Source organism: Carassius auratus, unplaced genomic scaffold (assembly GCF_003368295.1).
Source record: "Carassius auratus strain Wakin unplaced genomic scaffold, ASM336829v1 scaf_tig00011242, whole genome shotgun sequence".
Classification (NCBI taxonomy): domain Eukaryota; kingdom Metazoa; phylum Chordata; class Actinopteri; order Cypriniformes; family Cyprinidae; genus Carassius; species Carassius auratus.
The window spans coordinates 220,391-242,897 of NW_020524184.1; the positions used below are offsets into that span (position 1 = coordinate 220,391).

General features: G+C 38.4%; 1 protein-coding gene and 3 long non-coding RNA genes across 6 annotated transcripts in view; 1 reads left to right on the forward strand and 3 right to left on the reverse strand.

Moving 5' to 3' along the window:
• LOC113073005 (uncharacterized) overlaps positions 1 to 22,507 on the reverse strand; it is a 78,372-nt gene that overhangs the window by 47,740 nt on the left and 8,125 nt on the right. The window lies entirely within an intron of this gene.
• Positions 8,058 to 11,172, forward strand: LOC113073015 (uncharacterized). Of its 2 annotated transcripts, XR_003280429.1 has the most exons (5): positions 8,058 to 8,111; positions 8,194 to 8,329; positions 8,468 to 8,600; positions 8,960 to 9,054; positions 11,056 to 11,172. It is a non-coding gene; the product is annotated as an uncharacterized LOC113073015 (long non-coding RNA). The 2 variants fall into 2 exon arrangements; XR_003280428.1 differs by lacking the exon at positions 8,058 to 8,111 and having other exon boundaries at positions 8,149 to 8,329.
• LOC113073014 (uncharacterized) lies at positions 14,757 to 19,701 on the reverse strand. Of its 2 annotated transcripts, none has more exons than XR_003280427.1 (6): positions 19,644 to 19,701; positions 16,447 to 16,718; positions 16,000 to 16,105; positions 15,323 to 15,608; positions 14,994 to 15,143; positions 14,757 to 14,883 (listed from the first exon to the last, which is right to left on the reverse strand). It is a non-coding gene; the product is annotated as an uncharacterized LOC113073014 (long non-coding RNA). The 2 variants fall into 2 exon arrangements; XR_003280426.1 differs by having other exon boundaries at positions 16,222 to 16,718.
• LOC113073025 (uncharacterized) lies at positions 20,953 to 21,959 on the reverse strand. The gene is made up of 3 exons (XR_003280440.1): positions 21,788 to 21,959; positions 21,109 to 21,171; positions 20,953 to 20,975 (listed from the first exon to the last, which is right to left on the reverse strand). It is a non-coding gene; the product is annotated as an uncharacterized LOC113073025 (long non-coding RNA).

Here is a 22,507-nt window from a genome sequence, read left to right on the forward strand (position 1 = left end):
ATTCAATAATTCTGTCTAAATAAATCACAAAGCCTTGCTGCTCCCTGACTTTTCCTAAAACTACACGAATTTTCATTAAAACAAGTTTAAATATTTATTGTGGATATAAAAACAAAAATATAATCATTTCTACCTATAACGTCCAGAGGCAGTCATTTTGCGCTGTTTTAAAATGAGTTTTGCCGACGGTCTGGATCAGATAATAGGGACTTTAAGCAACAGCTGCGAATGGAGCGGCTACAGCGACCGGAAGTTTGCTGTCACACCGCCGTAGCCAAGAACGTAAAAATCACTAAGCAACGGTAAACAGGACAGCGCAACGCGGCATTAATTCACTTATTGAGATACAAAAAAAATGTCATTTAAAAAAGCAAGAGAAGGATTGCTTTTGGCATTAAATGACAATCTTTTGTCAGAAGAGGAGTTTTTAATATTGTATGATGTAAATAAGTCTAAAAACCTAGATTTACCATGTAAGCAATACTTGCCTTTTAACGTTGATTACATGGAGGAAGACGAATGCTTAAATGAATTTCGTGTCAGAAAATGTGACCTACCAATTCTGGTAGAATTTAGCAGACGCTTTTATCCAAACCTAATTTTTTTATTCAAGCTATCATTTTTTTTTTTTTTTTTACCTATCATGGTAAAATAAAATATTTTTTTTATTACCTATATACATTTTCTCGGGATTCCCAATGAGATCGTTTGTGATCAGACAATCATAAACTAATGCAAATTACAGTGTCATATGCCATAAAAACATAAAGTATTATGTGAAGATGGTTGGCAGAGATGAATCATGCTGTCTTTGACAATATAGGGGACAGTGTAGTAATGCAACTCCACATCATCTTCAAGAGAGGCACTGAAACCTCACAAAATGTAGTTTCATAACAAGGTTCGGGAGAAGCACGTCAGATACTTAACCTAATTAGCACAGGTGGAACCACTCAAGATAATCAACCTTAGGGTACAAATACAGCTGAATCAGCCTACCTGTCTCTATTGACGGTTTATCAGCATGCCGGTTCGCTTCGTCTGTCACCTTACCACGGACCCATTTTTCGTACCAACAAAGAGAGCTTCACCGGGGATTTATAAGACCTGCTGCTTTTGCCGGACCCGCGATCTTTCCTACCCAGTCAAACACGACCATTGAGCAGCATTAAGCGTCATCGCGACAGCTGCTCTCCTCGTCAAGCCACAAGTCGTGGCCAATAGACCGTGCAAGCTCCGAGCTCGCTCGCTCGACACAATTATCATGCCGTCCGAGACCGAGCTCTCCTCGAGCTGGAATCCAACCAGCCTGGGCCGCACCCAAGTTCTCACGGCAACAAGGCTCTCACTTCCCGTTGCGACTCAGCCTTTCACACCGGCGTTCCGGCCGAGTTGCAGTTTGACCGCGCGATGTTAACCAACACATTTTCAGGCGAAAACTCTAAAAGCAGGTTCATTGGATTTTACGGCAGTTGGCATCCAAAGTGTTGCATCTAAAAGCAGGTTCGCGGCTAAAGTTTGTTAAATGACGTCATGACGCAGTTCCATCTTCTACTAGTGTTTTGTGGTGGTTTTGGCAAACCAGCGTAAAGATGCATTACCGCCACCTGCTGATCTGGAGTGTGGAGTGCGCATAGATTTGGACTACAGATACAAAAGTAGATCCGTCAGATGATAATGCCACATTTAACCACGAACAAAGGCATTATTTCCAGTCTTCATCCACACTGAAATGTCCAAGACATTACATTTGCCTTACCGAGCACGTTTAAACCTCACTAAAATGATACAATAATGTTCCATGATAAGTAAAAAAAAAAAAAAAAAAAAAAAATTATCTCCATGCAATTTTTCTGGCAGGACCAAATTATTTAGGGACTTATTTAGTGATCACTCAAAATTCATGTAAAATGCATCTGCCCTGTGTTTTCGGTCGGTCGTACGGTCGCCTTTTCAGGACCGTAATATGAAAAACAGGCAAGTAAATATCTTTAGAAACCACTTAGAATAGCACATAACTGCTATTAACCCATTTGCTTGCAAGCATCGCCGACGGCCCCAGTTTATTATTGTTTCACTTCCACAGCACTTTAACCTTCACTCTGACTTGATATGGATAAACCGTGCATCAATTGAAAGTCTAAAGACTCTGGCTTCGATATTTGACCAATATTTCGATAAAACATATTTTCAGTGACAGTTATTTAGTAAATTATATCAGGAATACGATTCCTATTCCTGAACGGTAAAACGTTGAAGTGTCAGCTCATGGACAAACGTCGATAATGTATCTAGTCAGAAAGAATCATGAGCAGAAACATTTTTATTTGGGTATGTAATTTCCGTCTCCATGCAAATTGGGGGGTGACTGTCCATACAACAACGTGAAAACAGCCTTCCAAACGTATCCGCCCGGGAGACCGCCTAAGAGCCCGGAGGCCAAATGAGAGGAAAAGATGCTTTTCCAACAGTAACATAATAATGTGGACAATGCTTGAGGAATTGTCAAATCAGGCAACCAATTGCTAAGCTGGTAACACAGTAGGCTACCCATTCATTTTTTGCTTGCCCCATCAAATGTTACTAACCCTTTTTATTCTTCCCGCAGCCAATATCTACCGCAGCAGTGTCTGCTCCCGCAGGAGCCTTTCCTGTACCTCCTCACTGCAGTATCTGCCCACGCAGGAGCTTTTTCCGTATCTCTCCACTGCCACAGCAGCGTCTGCTCCCGCAGGAGCCTTTCCCGTACCTCCTCACTGCCACAGATCTCCCCACTGCCGCAGCAGTGTCTGCTCCCGCAGGAGCCTTTTTTGTATCTCCCCGCTGCCGCAACAGTGTCCACTCCTGCATGAGCCTTGTCTGCATCTCCCGCATTTGGTCTTGCAGCGAGAACTGTTCTAGTAGAGCTCTTACGTTTTCTCTTTTGTCCAGTGAGCATTGGGTCTCTCAGCGGACACAGTGTGAGAAATCTCCCGGTCAAGCTTTCATTTCCCTCTTTCCCATTTTCTCTTTCTGTCCAGCAAGCATTTGGTCTCACAGCGGACGCAGTGAGAACTTTCCCGGTAGAGCACTTACCTTTTCTCTTCCGTCCAGTGAGTATTGGGTCTCACAGCGGACGCAGTGTGAGAAAATCTCCCGGTCAAGCTCTCATTATCTCTTTTCCTGTTTTCTCTTTCTGTCCAGCGAGCATTTGGTCTCACAGCAGACTCAGCGAGAACTTTCCCGGTAGAGCACTTACGTTTTCTCTTTCGTCCAGCGAGCATTGGGTCTCACAGCGGACGCAGTGTGAGAAAATCTCCCGGGCAAGCTCTCATTTCCCTCTTTCCTGTTTTCTCTTTCTGTCCAGCGAGCATTTGGTCTCACAGCGGACGCAGCGAGAACTTTCCCGGTAGAGCACTTACGTTTTCTCTTTCGTCCAGCGAGCATTGGGTCTCACAACGGACGCAGTGTGAGAAAATCTCCCGGTCAAGCTCTCATTTCCCTCTTTCCTGTTTTCTCTTTCTGTCCAGCGAGCATTTGGTCTCACAGCGGACGCAGTGAGAACTTTCCCGGTAGAGCACTTACGTTTTCTCTTCCGTCCAGTGAGTATTGGGTCTCACAGCGGACGCAGTGTGAGAAAATCTCCCGGTCAAGCTCTCATTTTCCCTCTTTCCTGTTTTCTCTTTCTGTCCAGCGAGCATTTGGTCTCACAGCGGACGCAGCGAGAACTTTTCCGGTAGAGCACTTACGTTTTCTCTTTCGTCCAGTGAGTATTGGGTCTCACAGCGGACGCAGTGTGAGAAAATCTCCCGGTCAAGCTCTCATTTTCCCTCTTTCCTGTTTTCTCTTTCTGTCCAGCGAGCATTTGGTCTCACAGCGGACGCAGCGAGAACTTTACCGGTAGAGCACTTACGTTTTCTCTTTCGTCCAGCGAGCATTGGGTCTCACAGCGGACGCAGTGTGAGAAAATCTCCCGGTCAAGCTCTCATTTCCCTCTTTCCTGTTTTCTCTTTCTGTCCAGCGAGCATTTGGTCTCACAGCGGATGCACCGAGAACTTTCCCGGTAGAGCACTTACGTTTTCTCTTTCGTCCAGCGAGCATTGGGTCTCACAGCGGACGCAGTGTGAGAAAATCTCCCGGTCAAGCTCTCATTTTCCCTCTTTCCTGTTTTCTCTTTCTGTCCAGCGAGCATTTGGTCTCACAGCGGACGCAGCGAGAACTTTCCCGGTAGAGCACTTACGTTTTCTCTTTCGTCCAGCGAGCATTGGGTCTCACAGCGGACGCAGTGTGAGAAAATCTCCCGGTCAAGCTCTCATTTTCCCTCTTTCCTGTTTTCTCTTTCTGTCCAGCGAGCATTTGGTCTCACAGCGGACGCAGTGAGAACTTTCCCGGTAGAGCACTTACGTTTTCTCTTTCGTCCAGCGAGCATTTGGTCTCACAACGGACGCAGTGTGAGAAAATCTCCCGGTCAAGCTCTCATTTTCCCTCTTTCCTGTTTTCTCTTTCTGTCCAGCGAGCATTTGGTCTCACAGCGGACGCAGTGAGAACTTTCCCGGTAGAGCACTTATGTTTTCTCTTTCGTCCAGCGAGCATTTGGTCTCACAACGGACGCAGTGTGAGAAAATCTCCCGGTCAAGCTCTCATTTTCCCTCTTTCCTGTTTTCTCTTTCTGTCCAGCGAGCATTTGGTCTCACAGCGGACGCAGCGAGAACTTTCCCGGTAGAGCACTTACGTTTTCTCTTTCGTCCAGCGAGCATTTGGTCTCACAACGGACGCAGTCTGAGAAAATCTCCCGGTCAAGCTTTCATTTTCTCTCTTTCCTGTTTTCTCTTTCGGTCCAGCGAGCAATGGTCTCACAGCGGAGAAAGGCACAAACTCGCCTGATCAGTCGCTCCAAATTACAATTGCTCCCCGTTGCAGGCCAGCAGGGCCCGTCAGTCCAGGTACAGTGAGCCGCCATCACAGGCCCACTGGACAAACATTCAGACCCTTTCTCGCGATGCCAGCCCGCCAAACGTGGCACTCATTTGGGGGGTCTTTAGTTCGGCCGGCTGTCCTCCTGCTCTTTAGCTTTTTGGGGGGTACTCTAGGTTCGGGCCATTCCCGAGCTCGGAGCCCCTTCCCCGGACAGCACGCCAAATATGCATTATAATATTCAGTTAATTATATGTAAGTGTGAACTCGTGAAATGTAGTTTCATAACAAGGTTCGGGAGAAGCACGTCAGATACTTAACCTAATTAGCACAGGTGGAACCACTCAAGATAATCAACCTTAGGGTACAAATACAGCTGAATCAGCCTACCTGTCTCTATTGACGGTTTATCAGCATCCCCCCTCCACCCCTTCTCCTCCACTAGAGTTCACTTTACACTTTCATATACGGGGGGGGTACTCTAGGTTCGGGCCATTCCCGAGCTCGGAGCCCCTTCCCCGGACAGCACGCCAAATATGCATTATAATATTCAGTTAATTATATGTAAGTGTGAACTCGTGAACAGCGGATAGTTCGAGTTCATGAAGTTAGACTGCTTGCAAGACAGGTGCAACAGCGTGGACCGCAGCCGGGTGCTGAAAGTGGGTGCCGCCTCGTACAAAGATGCCGACACCGGCTGCATGTGAGGCAAAGCCGTGCACCCGCTGCACCCTGCTCTGTCGAAACGTGCCAACTTATCGAAAAATGATACCGTAGAGACCTAGGGCCTCGTGTACAAAGCGTGCGTACGCACAAAAAAAGTGCCGTAGGCTACGATCATTGTCACGGGCATTCCACTAACAATTTAGGCCTAACGTTACTTACAAACCCACCTTTTCTTGTGAAATATTGGGTAACATACTGTCGACCCTTTGCCTCTTTCACTTCTTTTATTTTTATTTTTTCTCTTTCCGTTTTTGACTTCCAGATTTTTGAGGCATTTTCACATCCTATGTCAAGTTGAATCTGCCGGCGCTATTGTGTTGCCTTGGTTACTGGATACAATTTGGGCGGACCGAACCATTTTATGATAATCGAGAGGGGGAGAGGGGCCTTGGACATTTGTGTTTAATAAGTTTTTTTGACACCAGGAAACAGCAAATGCAATAATTTAAAGTTAATAATTTTTACTATCAAATATTTTTTTTAGCAACACAATTTTATTGGGGGCTTCTCTGGGCCCCCTCTTAGTCATGGGCCCCGAGAATCGTCATCGTTTACCCCCCTTTACAGCGCCCCAGCTCACCCATATAGACTTTAAAAAAAAGTCTCAAGTGTGGAGCGTTAGATAAACATTCAAGATTTGTTTCGTCACCTCACTTGAGTGAAAAAAGTCGCTAATCGACTGCATGATTCAATAATGACTTTATTAGAATTGTTATTATAGTTTTTTTCAAACCATTGCTTTAAATTGCGTTGTTGCCTATATCGGCTTGTTCGGCCGAAAAATAAGTAAATCGTAACGCAGTAAACCCCTTTTACATTCAGCATCAGAGGAGCATAGTAAATATAATGATTAGCATCTTGGTCTGCTCTATAGATAACATCGTCATCGAACTTGGTCTGTCTAACACCGAAAGACGTTAACGTTAGTACCAAACACTTCTTGCACTGCAACAACTCGCTAATCGAAAAACATAAGCTATTTAAAATAGGTGCTTTTTTCGTTGGAAAACAGCAGCTCGCTATTCCTGGTCCTCGTTGAGAAGCATCGCGACTCAATCCTGAGTTATTTACTAAACTGAAAGATTATAATTTGAATTTGTGAGTGACAGACAAGTAGAAATGTGGGGGCACACTGGGGGGCCAATCAGTTTTCATGCACCCGATTCGAACGTTATCAGCGGTTATCAGCCCATAGAAATGGGCCAGGAGGGGCCTCCTGCACCTACTAGTAGGCTCAGAAGGCCGTGATCATCCATTCAAATGGTTGATCACCCACAAATATATGGAGAAGACTCCAGATCCAATCCCAGAATTCCTGCTCACCTGTAATCGGAAGTCTACTGGACGAAAGCGGCAACGTTGCGATATTTCCTGCTTAATATTTTCAGGTAAGACTATTAAAATTATAAAACTGAGCATTTAAACTGTAATGGAAAACAATGCATACACTTGTATTGCGTGTCATTATTGTTGACATGTGATAACCGTATTGCGATGTGTCTGCAAACGTTATCGCTAGATCATATTACGTTATTAGCGTGTCGTTATGTTAACGTTGCATGCTTTATGTGAGCATTAACGTTGCTAATATGAGTGTGTATTTACGTCTGAATCTAATGGGGGAATTTAGTTTCGAGTTAAACTGTCAAAATGACTTTTTTACAGGCTATTGTGTATGCTCGATAACACCTCACTGAAGCCTGATCATAGGACTAATGTAACCCATATTGACTTGAGAGAAATATCAAACAAGATGTATTTTACGGATGTTTGGAAACCTTGGGATCTTGACTAGAGTGTAAAATAAAGTTCTGTGGGTTTGGATCTATCTATCTATCTATCTATCTGTCTGTCTGTCTGTCTGTCTGTCTGTCTCTCTCTTTCTCTCTATACTAGCTAGCTCGCTGTGTATATATTTATATAATTTATCTATATCTATATCTATCTATCTATCTATCTATATATATATATATATATATATATATATATATATATATATATATATATATACATATATATATTTAGCTGTCTGTCTGTGTCTATCTGTCTTGTCTCTCTCTCTCACTCTCTCTAAAGCTTGCTAGCTGTGTATATATTTATATAATATATATCTATCTATCTATCTATCTATATTATTTAGCTATCTATCTATCTATCTATCTTGAACTTGAAAAATAAAACCCAAAGTTCTGTCTGTCTGCCTGCCTGTGTTACATTAATGTCTCTTTAACTAACTTTTTTGTCTCCCTTTACAGCATACATTTCCAGCTGGTTGCAAGGACTTCTGTGGCAAGTTTGTTTCATTACTTCCATGCTCTATGTCTTTGTTGAACTATCCAAAATTTGGTTTTGGGCTGTTTAGAATTTATTGTTCACAAATCTGTCTTGTGCAAGTTTCTCTCTGTTTATGTTTTAGGTTGAAGATGGCCGAGAGAGAAAAGCTGTACAGTTGCTGATCTAGAAGCATTAGGCAAGAGTGTCTGAGAACGATGGTATGATCTGCAACACTGTCTTTTTTCTTATTACTGATTTATTACTGACTATCTATTTCTTTCTTTGTTGTTATTCACCAAGAGAGAACTCCCATTAATGGGAATCAAAAGGAAACCCTGAAATCATGTTTTAAGGATTGAATGACACGAGTTGGTTCAGAATTAATACCAAGAGCTGCATCAGCTACTGGTTTGGACACCAGTGTCGTAGAAATAAGGTTTACTTTTGTGCCACACTAACAAACATCATGTCAAATAAATAAATCATTCTGCTGCACTGCTTGTATAAACAAAGTGTTTTGTTAACATTCCGTTTAATTGGTGTAATACCCTTTTGCTATTTTTTTGTTTTTCAGAACTGGATTGGTAATTACAAAAGATCACAAATGACTAATGCTTCGTCTGAGCCCCGGTCATCAAAGGCCAAAGTTCACATTAGAGAGCTGTCGCATTACAATCTTTTTTATAGGGACATATTCAAAAACAAAGGTGAGAAACAAAATTTAAAGACTTAAAAAGTTTACAAATTTTATTTTTTTTATACTAAATTGTTTCTTTTCATACATGGTGGCCTTGTTGACATAAGGTTTATGAGGGTCATGAAACGTCATGAAACAGATTTTTCATGACAGTATTTGGGAAGTACTTCACTCACACAAATTGCATTCATCAGTTTAAGAATGCTGAGTGTATTGAAAAGAATCATCAGGTCATCTACTTTGCACGCTATCTTGTTTTTACAGAGTTGTTACAGATAAATGGTTTTCACAACCCAAGTACTGATTGTCGTTGTATGAATTTACTTTAGAAAGGAGATGCTGACTCTAATGCGTTAAGTTTTTCCTCAGGCACAATGAATGATATTAAGGGCAGGTGCGCCACATTGGGGGAAGATGCAAAGCAAAAATACATTCAAGAGGCAGCAGCACTGAGGGCACATGAGGTGAGGGCACCGGCGGCGCCAGGGGGGGTCTTGGGGGGTCTCAAGACCCTGCCAAAAAACGCCTTGACCCCCCATTTGACCCCCCAGCCTCTTCCTGATTAAAAAATATATATATTCGGGATAAAGATCCAAAAATGTTTCTCTTCAAACTACGCAGAACAATAATAAATAATAATTATTTCGATATTTATTCATACACTGAATCGAGAACCGTTTCTGTCGGACGTGTCCGATTCGAGAACCGATGAGCTGATGATAACTGCGCATGCGTGATTCAGCGTGAAGCAGACTGACACAGAGCGCATCTGAACCGAACTGATTCTTTTGGTGATTGATTCTGAACTGATTCTGTGCTAATGTTATAAGCGCGGGTAAACCAAAGGCTTGAATGAAGGGCAATCATCGCCAATGACGGCATTACATCGAGCGCAAAAGAACCGGTGAACCATTTTTTTTTCAGCTGGTTTATTTGATCGAATTGTCCGAAAGAACAGGTTCACTTGAGCACCTGCTCCTTTGCCCCTTAAGTGCCCTTTTGTCAAAGTAAAATTTCCTCAATTTTTTTTTTGTAATAACATAAACTTTTGTGAATGCCTGCCCACGCCCAATCATAATATTAGTACAGTTTATTAATAATAATTTAGCCGTAAATAAAATGACCAACATGATGACCGTTCACCTGACTACGACCTCATCCAACCGGGAAGATTCCTCACGCTGCACGCGCATTTTTTAATTGCTAGAGGATATTTTCAACATCGTGGCAGCTGGTAAGTGGTGTTTCATTCTCAGCGAAGTGATTTTGGTGTTTATTTACTTATTATTATTTTACAAGAACGATGTGATGTGAGAACATGCAGATACGTTGTTTATATTGCTGTGTGTAGCCTGTAGTGTAGAAGTAACACTAGCGTGCTGTTTGAGGGAGAAAAGTTTCACAGGCATCAAGGGGTCTGGTCTTTTTTATGTTATTTGAATAAACTTTTATTATATTAAAGTACTTTAACACGTAAAAATAATTATCACAACACTGGTAAGGCTTATTCAGATTTTCTAATTCTCTGAATTATCATTATAAAAATAAAAACAATTCAGAAATGAATTAAAATATAATTATATTTTAAATGTGATGCAAATATTTTTTCTACAATAGCAACAGTGTTTACAACAGCAAGACCACTTTAGCCTGTAAACTCAATAATATCTATCTGGAAATAAATGTAAAAATATCAATGTCAATAAAAATGCATAATATACCTGACATGAAAGTGCAGTGTGAAGGATATGAATAACAAATGTAGCCTGTCATTTGTTTACATTGCAAAGGTGTTTTTGTTGTTTAGTAGCAGAAATATGCAGTTATTAGCCATGTCCACTGTATTTTTTGTTGGTTTTCATGAGACCCCCCCTTGAAAAGACCAGGACCCCCCATTGCCCCCCCAATCAAAATTGTCTGGAGCCGCCACTGGGTGAGGGATTTGTTAGAGGTTTGGAAACAGGATTCATTTGCTAAGCATTAGTGGTATTCTTAAAGTATTAGATGGAAGGATGATCAACAGCAATTGTGGTGTGAGCAGAAAATTGTGTTAGACAACTGGATTGTTTATCTCTTTTATTAAAATTTCATTATTAAAAATATTCCAGCTGATTTTTGTTTACAAGGCTATCAACATCAAATATTCTCACATTGAAGAAATTGTCAAAGACTCATACCACCATCTCAAACTGGAAGCAGCTGAAGAAAAAAGTGGTCATGAGATTTGTTAAATTAAAATGTAGTTACCCCTCTGTTTCAGATTTGATTTACATCCATTTCTGAAACGAAAAACCCAGAGTTTTCCTAAAGATCTGAGATGAATTGATGTACAATACCCACATATTCCTTTGGCAACAGTTAAAAATGAACAAGCTGCCTTTGAGATGTTGCTTTAAATATAGTGATGAGTATGATTTAAACTAACTGGCTTGACTTTCAAAATATTTGTGTTTTTCCTTTGGTAGATGGAGGCAATTTGTGCTGTGTCTGCTGCGTCCATTTTGATGATAAGAAGAAGAATGCAAGAAAGAAGTGGCGTTCATGGTCTCAGTGCACAGTGTGCCAATCATGGTCACACACAGCATGTGGCTTTAAAAAGAACATGTGCCTTCACTGCAAATGTGAACACACCATGCAAACACCCTGAAGATGTATCTTGTTACTTGTTTGGGTTGTTTTTACTGTGTTGACGGCCCCCAACCCATCCATACAAACACACACACACACACACACAATACATACATATGCTGCAAATTTATTGTAATGACCACACTTCACACGTAAGAAGAAAATTGTGATCTTTTTGTTATTTTCATTCACCCCATTTTTATTTATTATTGTTGTTTGTTGGCACCATCAATGTGTTGTCCTTTATACTGGACTTATGTGGGGACCAATAAAGTTATATTGTACTGAATTGAGTCTACATGTTTTTTTTATATATATATATATACACCTGTTTCATCATTGGTTCAGTAGGGCTGGGTTTTAGCAAGGACCTCACCATAATATTCACAACAGTGGGTTAGAGTATGACTTCATGTTAGGATTAGATGCTTCACATAACTTTATATTTTTCACAGTTTTGCTGTCAGTAGGAGATGCTTGGCAAATAAAAAATATATTGAAAAGATGGTTACTGGTACTTGTAGAAACTTTGGTATACAGCTGAACACTACAATTTATTTATTTTAAATTTAAATGGTTTATATGGCATTGCTTACTTCCACTCTGAAGTATTTTCTTCACAATTACTGTTACGCTTTTATTTTAATGATAAACATTTAAGAGAAAATGTGAAGGGTATCATTTTATCTGTGTTAAGGATATCAATTGTTTCTCCTTGGATTCAGATAAATAAAGTTTATTGTCAGTTTATGTGAGGGAGGACTGGTGTGTTCCACTTTTGTTTGCAGTTGTCTGCCGTGGGTAGACTACATTTCAATTCAAAGTGCTGTCGGTCAATTATATATATATATATATATATATATATATATATATATATATATATATATATATATATATATATATATATATATATATATATATATATAATTAATTAATTATACATTTTAAATCTGATTAGTTTATCTGGTTTGCAAATTAGGGTTGTAAAATTATATATTTACTGAACATATAAAATATCTAGTATAGCCAAACTATTAATTACATTGCATCTAGATGAATGCAAAGAAATTAATTGACATGCTTTCAAACATGCTTTTTAAATGACACATGAGTTTTGGTAACATGGACAGAGAATACATTTAATGATCTTCTGCTCAGAAACCTTGTAAAAACTTTAACTTTTACCAGCAATCTTCAAATTATCTTATTTTATGTACAACATAAGAAAGCAACTCATACAGGTTTGGAAATACATGAGGGTGAGTAAATGATGACAGAATTTTCATTTTTGGGGGAACCAACCCATAATTAGATAGCATATATATATAAGCCATGTGTGTACCAAACAGAAATGCAAAATGAGTCTCTCTCTCTGTGTGTGTGTGTGTGTGTGTGTGTGTGTGTGTGTGTGCGGACAAGGTATTTGTCATGTTGTGGGTTCATAAATCTGTTTACAAAGTCAGAAACAAACAAACAAGCAAATAGCTTCTTTTTATATAGGCTATGGCTATTGAGCCTTCAAATAGCTCTCTGAAACTACACCCGAGATGGCTTGTGCATGTGAAATGAGAAAATTAAAACTTTGTCGTAGAGCTAAACCACATACATTGTTAGAAAGGTCTTGACCCAGAGAGTAACATATGTAAGTATGAAGATTCTACATGGCTCCTGTTTTGAAATACTGGCCTTTGAAACATCACCTTGGTGCATATTTGTAGGCTTATAATTAAGCAATAAAAAGGGCTACACACATGGGACTGTTTTAGATTGCTCTTGTCCTCATATATGATGTGAATATAGTCAACAGCTTGGGATATTGTCAAATCGGGTTAAAAGTAATTTGAACCCATTTAAAATGTAGACATTTAAAATCTGATTACATAGATATGTTTACAATCCGCCTAAACTCCACACTGTACTCTCAACTCACTATTTGCAATATCCAATTCTAAGAAATACACGAATTTGTTAAAAACTACAATTCCCTATCGCTACTCAGTGCAGCTTGAAACAAATCAAGCACTGCAGTTGTAGTTTATCTGGTTTGCGAATTAGGGTTGGAAATTAGGGTTGTAAAAAGATATATCTACTGAATATATCAAATATCTAGTACAAGCAATCTATTAATTACACTACATCTAGATGATTTACGTTAAGAAAATCTAAATATATTAGTTTATTTAAGACTTTTTAGCCGAAATGTAGAACCCGCAAACCCCGCCCACAACACAATGCACTTCCGTAACCTTCTGCTACCAAAAATGTGTTTCTCTGAATCGAAGGAGAAATGTGCAAAAGTTATATTAACATATCGTATTGTTGAGTTATGTGTTTGTTGTTGTTTTTTCGTGGACAAATGTTGAATTCATCATTTAAAAAAAAGTGTCTTGTGAATAAAATACTTTTGGGCGGAAGTACGTTATGCAAGCCACGTGGTTTCAGCGATAGCAGCGTAACCACCATGGCAACGAACAACGAACAAACTAAATGTAATATACATTCAATGAAAGAAGAATGTGAAAATAAAATGAAAGCAGCCAATTTGAAGACGAGAAAAAAATTGTTCAATTACATAGACTTGGATCTGGAGAATTTCAAGCAAATAAGAGTTATGTAGGAACCTACTGTATGTGGCACACTATCACATACGGATTATGACTGTAAATTCATTGTATGTTATTTATTAAGTAAATTACTTTTCATTGACTTTAAATGTGCTGTGAATAAACGCAGAGCACCATGGCTAAAAACATGGCTGTAACTCGTCGTCAATACTATGTTCCCTTTTATTTTATGTTTTTACAAACTCATAGTTGCTTCAGAGGATTCAAGATCCAATAATTTATTTTCATTTCAACTCAGTCGAAGGGGATTTTGATGGTGAGCTCACAAAAAACAAAACACCTCCAACACATTGACCACATTTGTACATCACAGTAAATAACATATTACATTATGGTAAACACATTTTTTTTTTTTAGATTAGATTAGATTCAACTTTATTGTCATTTTTCAGAGAACAAGTACAGAGCTAAAGAAATGCAATCTAACCAGAAGTGCAAGAATATAGTGTTTTATATACATAAAAGTGCAGAATAAGTAAAGCTATGATATACAGAATGTACAGTGGAGTTGCTATATACAATATTGATCAGAGTATATACAGAATATAAATATGAATGCAATGTAGGGATTGTATGTACATTATGAACAGAGCAATGAAGGATTATATATACATTATGAACAGCAGGAACGTGAGAACAGTGGTAATACAGATGGATGAGTGTGCAAAAGTATTGTTGAACAATGTATTCTATGCAAAATAACAGTAGTGCAATATTTTTTATAGAAATATTTTCTGTGCTTGTACAGTAACAATTATAGACAGTTTATTTTTTAATTTTGTACTCATACAGACAGACTAGTGGGGATATGTATGCTTAAATACAGTGCCTAAGCTTTAAAATAGATCAGACCTAGTAAAACAACATGTCTGCACAAGTAATGCAGTAAAGTAATTAAATTTTATATATATATATATATCATAATTATTTTATATTATATGTCTATAATGTCTGGTACATGTGGGTGAAACATCACAGTGGCTTGATGTCGTTTTCTTTCCAGCTGTTGGAGACCTTGAATGAGAGCAGCTTACTGCAGTCCTAAAGAGTTAAGGAAAACATAGATTTATGGGAGGAAGAGTGATCTTTTTTCACAAGTTTAATTAATATTTCATGGACACAGGCCATGAAATTCTGCAACAATGATTAACCTCTTGAGGCTTTGAGCTGTCAAGATGTGATAGCAGGTATTCCTCTAAACATGCGGGTTCCGTGTAATGGATCAACCGCACTTGTACTGAGCTTTGCTTCCTCACAAGGCCAAAGTTTGCATCCAATGTGACAATCATATCTCCATCTGCCTGGAAAACAAACACTTACAGTAACACTGGTTGTGTACCCGCACCAGGTTTATACATTTATACTATTACTTCTATTATAATACTACATACACAAATTAACTTAGTTTGATATTAATTCAGATTTTAATTCTATGCCATTAGTTTAATCAAACAAGAACCACGCTGGAATTATAACCAACCTTTGGACATGCTGGGCATATGGTTCCATCATTTAACTGTGGGCAAATATCAACCAAACTTCTTTGTCGGAAGTGGTGATGCCAAAATGGCATATGGGGTGTTGCAAAAACCCTCAACAGAAACCTGACACTCCAGTGACAGAGAAACAGAAAGCTCTAGCAGAGGGATGGAGAAGGCTGTCTGTCTGGGGCTTGTGGGCTGTTGCTGGTCAGAGCCCATATCTCAGCAGAGTACAGGTTTCTGGTTCACACGCACACATGGTGTCTGTAACGGTGCAGAGCCGTCCTGCCAAATATAAAGAGCAAAATAACATAAAAACATAACCTAGTACTACTATAGAGACTAACATATCAGTATAAATTAAATTAAATTAAATGTATGCATTTAGCAGACGCTTTTATCCAAAGCGACTTACAGTGGATTCAGGCTATACATTTTTACCCATCATGATAGTATATAAACTATACATTTAGTTTATATAGTATAGACTAAATCACTTGAGTGTGTCACATATAACTTCATGTTTGTTAATCAACAAACAACTTTTATTTTTTTAATTGTATCACAAATTTGATTAATTCCTTAAAGGAAATCATTACTCCACATGTAACTGGATTGAATTCCTTAACCTGCCAATAAAATACATTAAGATTTTGTATCAAGTAAAATGACAAACCTGTGCTGACAATGACCTTCATGTCCTTTGTGTACACAGCATGGGTGCCATGGGCTTCAGGTAAATATAAGAATAACCCCAGGGAGGATGGCTCATAGTAAACACTCTGTAAGAAAGATGGATAGCTCTAATGTTTTTAAAACAACAAACTTGTGACACTAACAGTTGATACTGCATAGTGCTAAAACAATTTGAAGTATCTAATGAATCTGTTGACATTACTGTGAGTTTGCTGTCTGTATGCAAGTATAGCAATAGCAATGTAAGACTGTATGCTATTGTTCTTGCATTCCACTTTTCAGGAAGATGCAGTAAATTTCTGTGAATCCTCTTCAGGCAAACCTCACAAAACACTGCAGTGGAGCTGCACTCAATGCACCTATAATCAGCATGTTCTCGGCAGACAACACACTGGGTAGTGACTGATGCTGAACATTCAAACGACACCTTAAGCATCTCATCCTTGACTGCATCCCAGGCATGAAGCTCTCTCTTCTTTGCCTTACTGTATGCACTCTCAGAACAGCTCGGTGTCGCATCATCAGGTTCAGCCGGTTGAGATGTAATAGAAGCGTCTCAAGAGTGGGTCTGTTTGTAGCTGGGCTGGGGAAGACCTTGACTGAGGTAAGAAAACTTTGCAGGGCCCGCAATAGACCTCCTCACCAACTTAATTTTAACGTTCCTGAAACGTGGGGTCATCTTAAGTGCTTTTCCCATATCTGAAATCAAAATATTTGACAGTTATTACATAAAGCAAAGTGCAATCCATACCGTACTTCTTATCACAGCCTAAAAGACAGAAACACATGAGTGAAAATGGGATGCAGTCAGATGAGGGATATTTGGTGCGATAGTTAGATACAGCTAGCTAGATAACTAGATATATAGATTGCAAGATAGATAGATAGATAGATAGATAGATAGATAGATAGATAGATAGATAGATAGACAGACATCTAGCTAGATCTATATCAAAAGATAGATTATATAAATAGATAGATACATACCTAGCTAGCTATATAGATCAACTGCTCAAAAAAATAAAGGGAACACTTGTGGGTTATATTGTGTTGTTAAGTATTCCCTTTATATTTTTGAGAAGGTATATAGATAGAAAGACAGATCCAAAGCTTCCTGATATAGGATCAAATCCAGCCAAGCTTTGTCCAAACCCACAGAACTTTATTTTACACTCTAGTCAAGATCCCAAGGTTTCCAAACAGCCGTAAAATACATCTTGTTTAATATTTCTCTCAAGTCAATATGGGTTACATTAGTCCTATGATCAGGCTTCAGTGAGGCGTTATCGAGCATACACAATATGCAATAAGTCTGTAAGAGTTTAAAAAGTTTTTAAATGTTTACAGTTTAACTTTGCGTTTAACTAGAAACTAAATTCTCCCATTAGCTTCAGAAGTAAATACAGCAACATTAATGCTCACATAAAGCATGCAACGTTAACATAACGACATGGTAATAACGTAATATGGTCTAGCGATAACGTTTGCAGACACATCGCAATACGGTTATCACATGTCAACAATAATGACACACAATACGAGTGTATGCATTGTTTTCCATTACAGTTTAAATGCTCAGTTTTATAATTTTAATAGTCTTACCTGAAAATATTAAGCAGGAAATATCGCAACGTTGCCGCATTCGTCCAGTAGACTTCCGATTACAGTTGAGCAGGAATTCTGGGATTGGATCTGGAGTCTTCTCTTGTATATTTGTGGGTGATCAACCATTTGAATGGATGATCACGGCCTTCTGAGCCTACTAGTAGGTGCAGGAGGCCCCTCCTGGCCCATTTCTATGGGCTGATAACCGCTGATAACGCCCCATTCAATCGAGTGATAACGTTCGAATCGGGTGTTTCATGAGGGGCCAGTGCCCCCATGGCCCCTCCCCTTGCTACGCCAGTGACCTACAATCAACCGAAGCGAACCTGCAGCTCAACACTATTTCGGTCAGCAGTGAGAAGATGTAATGTTGTGTGCAGCTTTGTATGACTCGGTACTGCAGGGAAGGACAATCCGACCTAACGAATATTAAAAGAATCATAAATTAGCAGGACATGTTGAAAACCATGTTTTCATGAATGACTGAAGCATTTGTGTAGATGAAATTACTGTGACGTCACACAACAGGCAGCTGTAGGCCTACTTGTTTTATATTGATGGAGAAAACATGAGCCGCATTGGGTTCTAATGTTCTGTTAAGCATTAAGTCATAATATGTTGTACAAGTTATTATGAAGTGATTCATATGGATTATAGTGAAGATGTGTTTTGTATGTGTATGTAACGTCTAAGGTTGTTGAACTACACATAAATCAACACTTATACAGTCTGATAAATGATGCATATAAAAGTAAAATGCCCAGCAGACAAGCAATATGCATATTTATTTACTGGTTAAAAACACACTTTATAACATATTAACAATGTAAATAACAATAACTATTAATTTAATTATTATTTTAACTAAAGTAAGACTATTTTTTTTTTGTTCAGGATTTATCCACTTACAAATCTCTAGTGCTTACTGCAGTGATGCTGAAGACTGAAATCACTCACGCTCATTTGGTCATATGTTTAAGATGTCTTCAACTATCACTGTGGTTGTTGTGCTTTATAAGGTAGGATCTCAAGCTTGATTTCATAGTTTGTGTAATGTCTTATTATAATATTCATTAGAAGTCTAAAAAGTTTTCTTTTTATTGATATCAACAAGTGCTTTTCCCATATCTGAAATCAAAATATTTGACAGTTATTACATAAAGCAAAGTGCAATCCATACCGTACTTCTTATCACAGCCTAAAAGACAGAAACACATGAGTGAAAATGGGATGCAGTCAGATGAGGGATATTTGGTGCGATAGTTAGATACAGCTAGCTAGATAACTAGATATATAGATTGCAAGATAGATAGATAGATAGATAAATAGATAGATAGATAGATAGACAGACATCTAGCTAGATCTATATCAAAAGATAGATTATATAAATAGATAGATACATACCTAGCTAGCTATATAGATCAACTGCTCAAAAAAATAAAGGGAACACTTGTGGGTTATATTGTGTTGTTAAGTATTCCCTTTATATTTTTGAGAAGGTATATAGATAGAAAGACAGATCCAAAGCTTCCTGATATAGGATCAAATCCAGCCAAGCTTTGTCCAAACCCACAGAACTTTATTTTACACTCTAGTCAAGATCCCAAGGTTTCCAAACAGCCGTAAAATACATCTTGTTTAATATTTCTCTCAAGTCAATATGGGTTACATTAGTCCTATGATCAGGCTTCAGTGAGGCGTTATCGAGCATACACAATATGCAATAAGTCTGTAAGAGTTTAAAAAGTTTTTAAATGTTTACAGTTTAACTTTGCGTTTAACTAGAAACTAAATTCTCCCATTAGCTTCAGAAGTAAATACAGCAACATTAATGCTCACATAAAGCATGCAACGTTAACATAACGACATGGTAATAACGTAATATGGTCTAGCGATAACGTTTGCAGACACATCGCAATACGGTTATCACATGTCAACAATAATGACACGCAATACGAGTGTATGCATTGTTTTCCATTACAGTTTAAATGCTCAGTTTTATAATTTTAATAGTCTTACCTGAAAATATTAAGCAGGAAATATCGCAACGTTGCCGCATTCGTCCAGTAGACTTCCGATTACAGTTGAGCAGGAATTCTGGGATTGGATCTGGAGTCTTCTCTTGTATATTTGTGGGTGATCAACCATTTGAATGGATGATCACGGCCTTCTGAGCCTACTAGTAGGTGCAGGAGGCCCCTCCTGGCCCATTTCTATGGGCTGATAACCGCTGATAACGCCCCATTCAATCGAGTGATAACGTTCGAATCGGGTGTTTCATGAGGGGCCAGTGCCCCCATGGCCCCTCCCCTTGCTACGCCAGTGACCTACAATCAACCGAAGCGAACCTGCAGCTCAACACTATTTCGGTCAGCAGTGAGAAGATGTAATGTTGTGTGCAGCTTTGTATGACTCGGTACTGCAGGGAAGGACAATCCGACCTAACGAATATTAAAAGAATCATAAATTAGCAGGACATGTTGAAAACCATGTTTTCATGAATGACTGAAGCATTTGTGTAGATGAAATTACTGTGACGTCACACAACAGGCAGCTGTAGGCCTACTTGTTTTATATTGATGGAGAAAACATGAGCCGCATTGGGTTCTAATGTTCTGTTAAGCATTAAGTCATAATATGTTGTACAAGTTATTATGAAGTGATTCATATGGATTATAGTGAAGATGTGTTTTGTATGTGTATGTAACGTCTAAGGTTGTTGAACTACACATAAATCAACACTTATACAGTCTGATAAATGATGCATATAAAAGTAAAATGCCCAGCAGACAAGCAATATGCATATTTATTTACTGGTTAAAAACACACTTTATAACATATTAACAATGTAAATAACAATAACTATTAATTTAATTATTATTTTAACTAAAGTAAGACTATTTTTTTTTTGTTCAGGATTTATCCACTTACAAATCTCTAGTGCTTACTGCAGTGATGCTGAAGACTGAAATCACTCACGCTCATTTGGTCAAATGTTTAAGATGTCTTCAACTATCACTGTGGTTGTTGTGCTTTATAAGGTAGGATCTCAAGCTTGATTTCATAGTTTGTGTAATGTCTTATTATAATATTCATTAGAAGTCTAAAAAGTTTTCTTTTTATTGATATCAACAAGGCCAAAAAAATATATATATACAAAACTCTCAAAGGCTTAAAAGTTTTAATACAAAAAGGGATGGGGTGGGGAGGGGGGTATAAAAACCAGAGTTTTAACATATCAATAACAATATCACTCAAACTTTGTTCAGATTTGTTGAACCGAGGCAGTGGATGATCACTGAGTCGAATGCCCCACTTCTTTGTTTGACTCCTCCTCCACATCATCATAATCTGTTATTAAATACTAAATATTAAATCAGGTCAAATGTTGTTATTGGATGAATATTTTAAGTCTTAGCTTGAAAATATTAACTAAATTAAAGATGTTAATATAATGAGAAAAAAAAGAGTTATAATAACTTACCCATCAGGTTTCTCACATCTTCACTGACACTCATCACATCATCATACTCCTCCTGAACTCTCTCTGATCAAGAATGACAGAAAAATATGTCACATCAGTTTATAAAACAATTCTCATTTGAAGGATTATTTTTCCCTTGAGTGACTTTATTACACAGAACACACATCTCAGGCCCTAGTCCACAATACACTGGTATTTTTATAAACAGGAGTTTTCCTCCATTTAAAAAACTTGTCCACCTGAAAATGTAATTTAAATTATGCATTTAGCAGACTTACATTGCATTCAGGCTAACAATTTTCCCCTTACATGTGTTCCCTGGGATTTAAACCCCCCAACCTTGCACAACCTAACACAATGCTCTACCACTTGAGCTACAGGAACACATGATGCAAATAAACACTATGAATGAAGTGCTGTCAAGAGCATGTGAAAGTTGCCAAACCATCAAGTGGTGATATAAAAGACAATAAAGCCTTGTTGGCCAATCAGAAGCCTGATAAAAGTGTCCACTGTGACATCACAAGCTAAAATTTTCTACACAACTGCAATCAGAGTTTCTGAAAATTTTCACCCTGGAAGGAGTTTTTAAAAAGGTTCACTTTCAGTGACCTCATACTGTGTGTGTGTGTGTACGAACGACCAAACCACACAAAAACAGCTATAGTTTTGAAAATACCCATGTTCCTGTGGACAGGGCCTGATACTTGTTACATGTTTCCTGTGTGTTTTCTGTCCTTGTCTGTTGTGTGCCTGGTTTGTCTTTATTGTTAACCTCATTAGTTCCCAAAGCCACTCATTTGACCACACCCATCTGCTTGTTGCTATAGTAACTCATTAGTCTCTTGTTCTCAATCGAATCCACCTTATTTTTTCTGTAGGAGTGTGTTCTTTTGTAAAATTTATGTGTCTGGCTTCCGGTCTCGTCCGCTTCCAGGTATTTTTAGCTGTACAAAACAGCTTGTTTTGCTGCTTGATATTACAAACTGATGTGTCTTACCTTATTATTTGAATGCATAATCTTAATTATTAACACACTGGTTTGTAGTGCATAAAATGTTACCATTTACTGCACATTGTTATTTTTCTCGTTATTTCCCTACAGCAGCTAATGAACCAGAAGTCTCACATTCACAGAAAATGACTTCCTTCTGTGTTGAACAATAAGGTGGATAAATGTCCCTTGTGTTTCCCTTGGTGCTTGTTTTCCTGTGTTTTGCATCTGTGTGTTTTTTGTTTCCCGGTTTTCCATTTTTTTTCCTCTCGATTACTTCTATTAAACTGCAGTTAGATCTGATCTCAGACAGCTTTCTCCAGCACATCACAATACTCATGTAAATATGTGAAGGGTGATTAAAAAATGTAGTTCTGTGCATCTCACCTGTTAAACCTTGAGTGT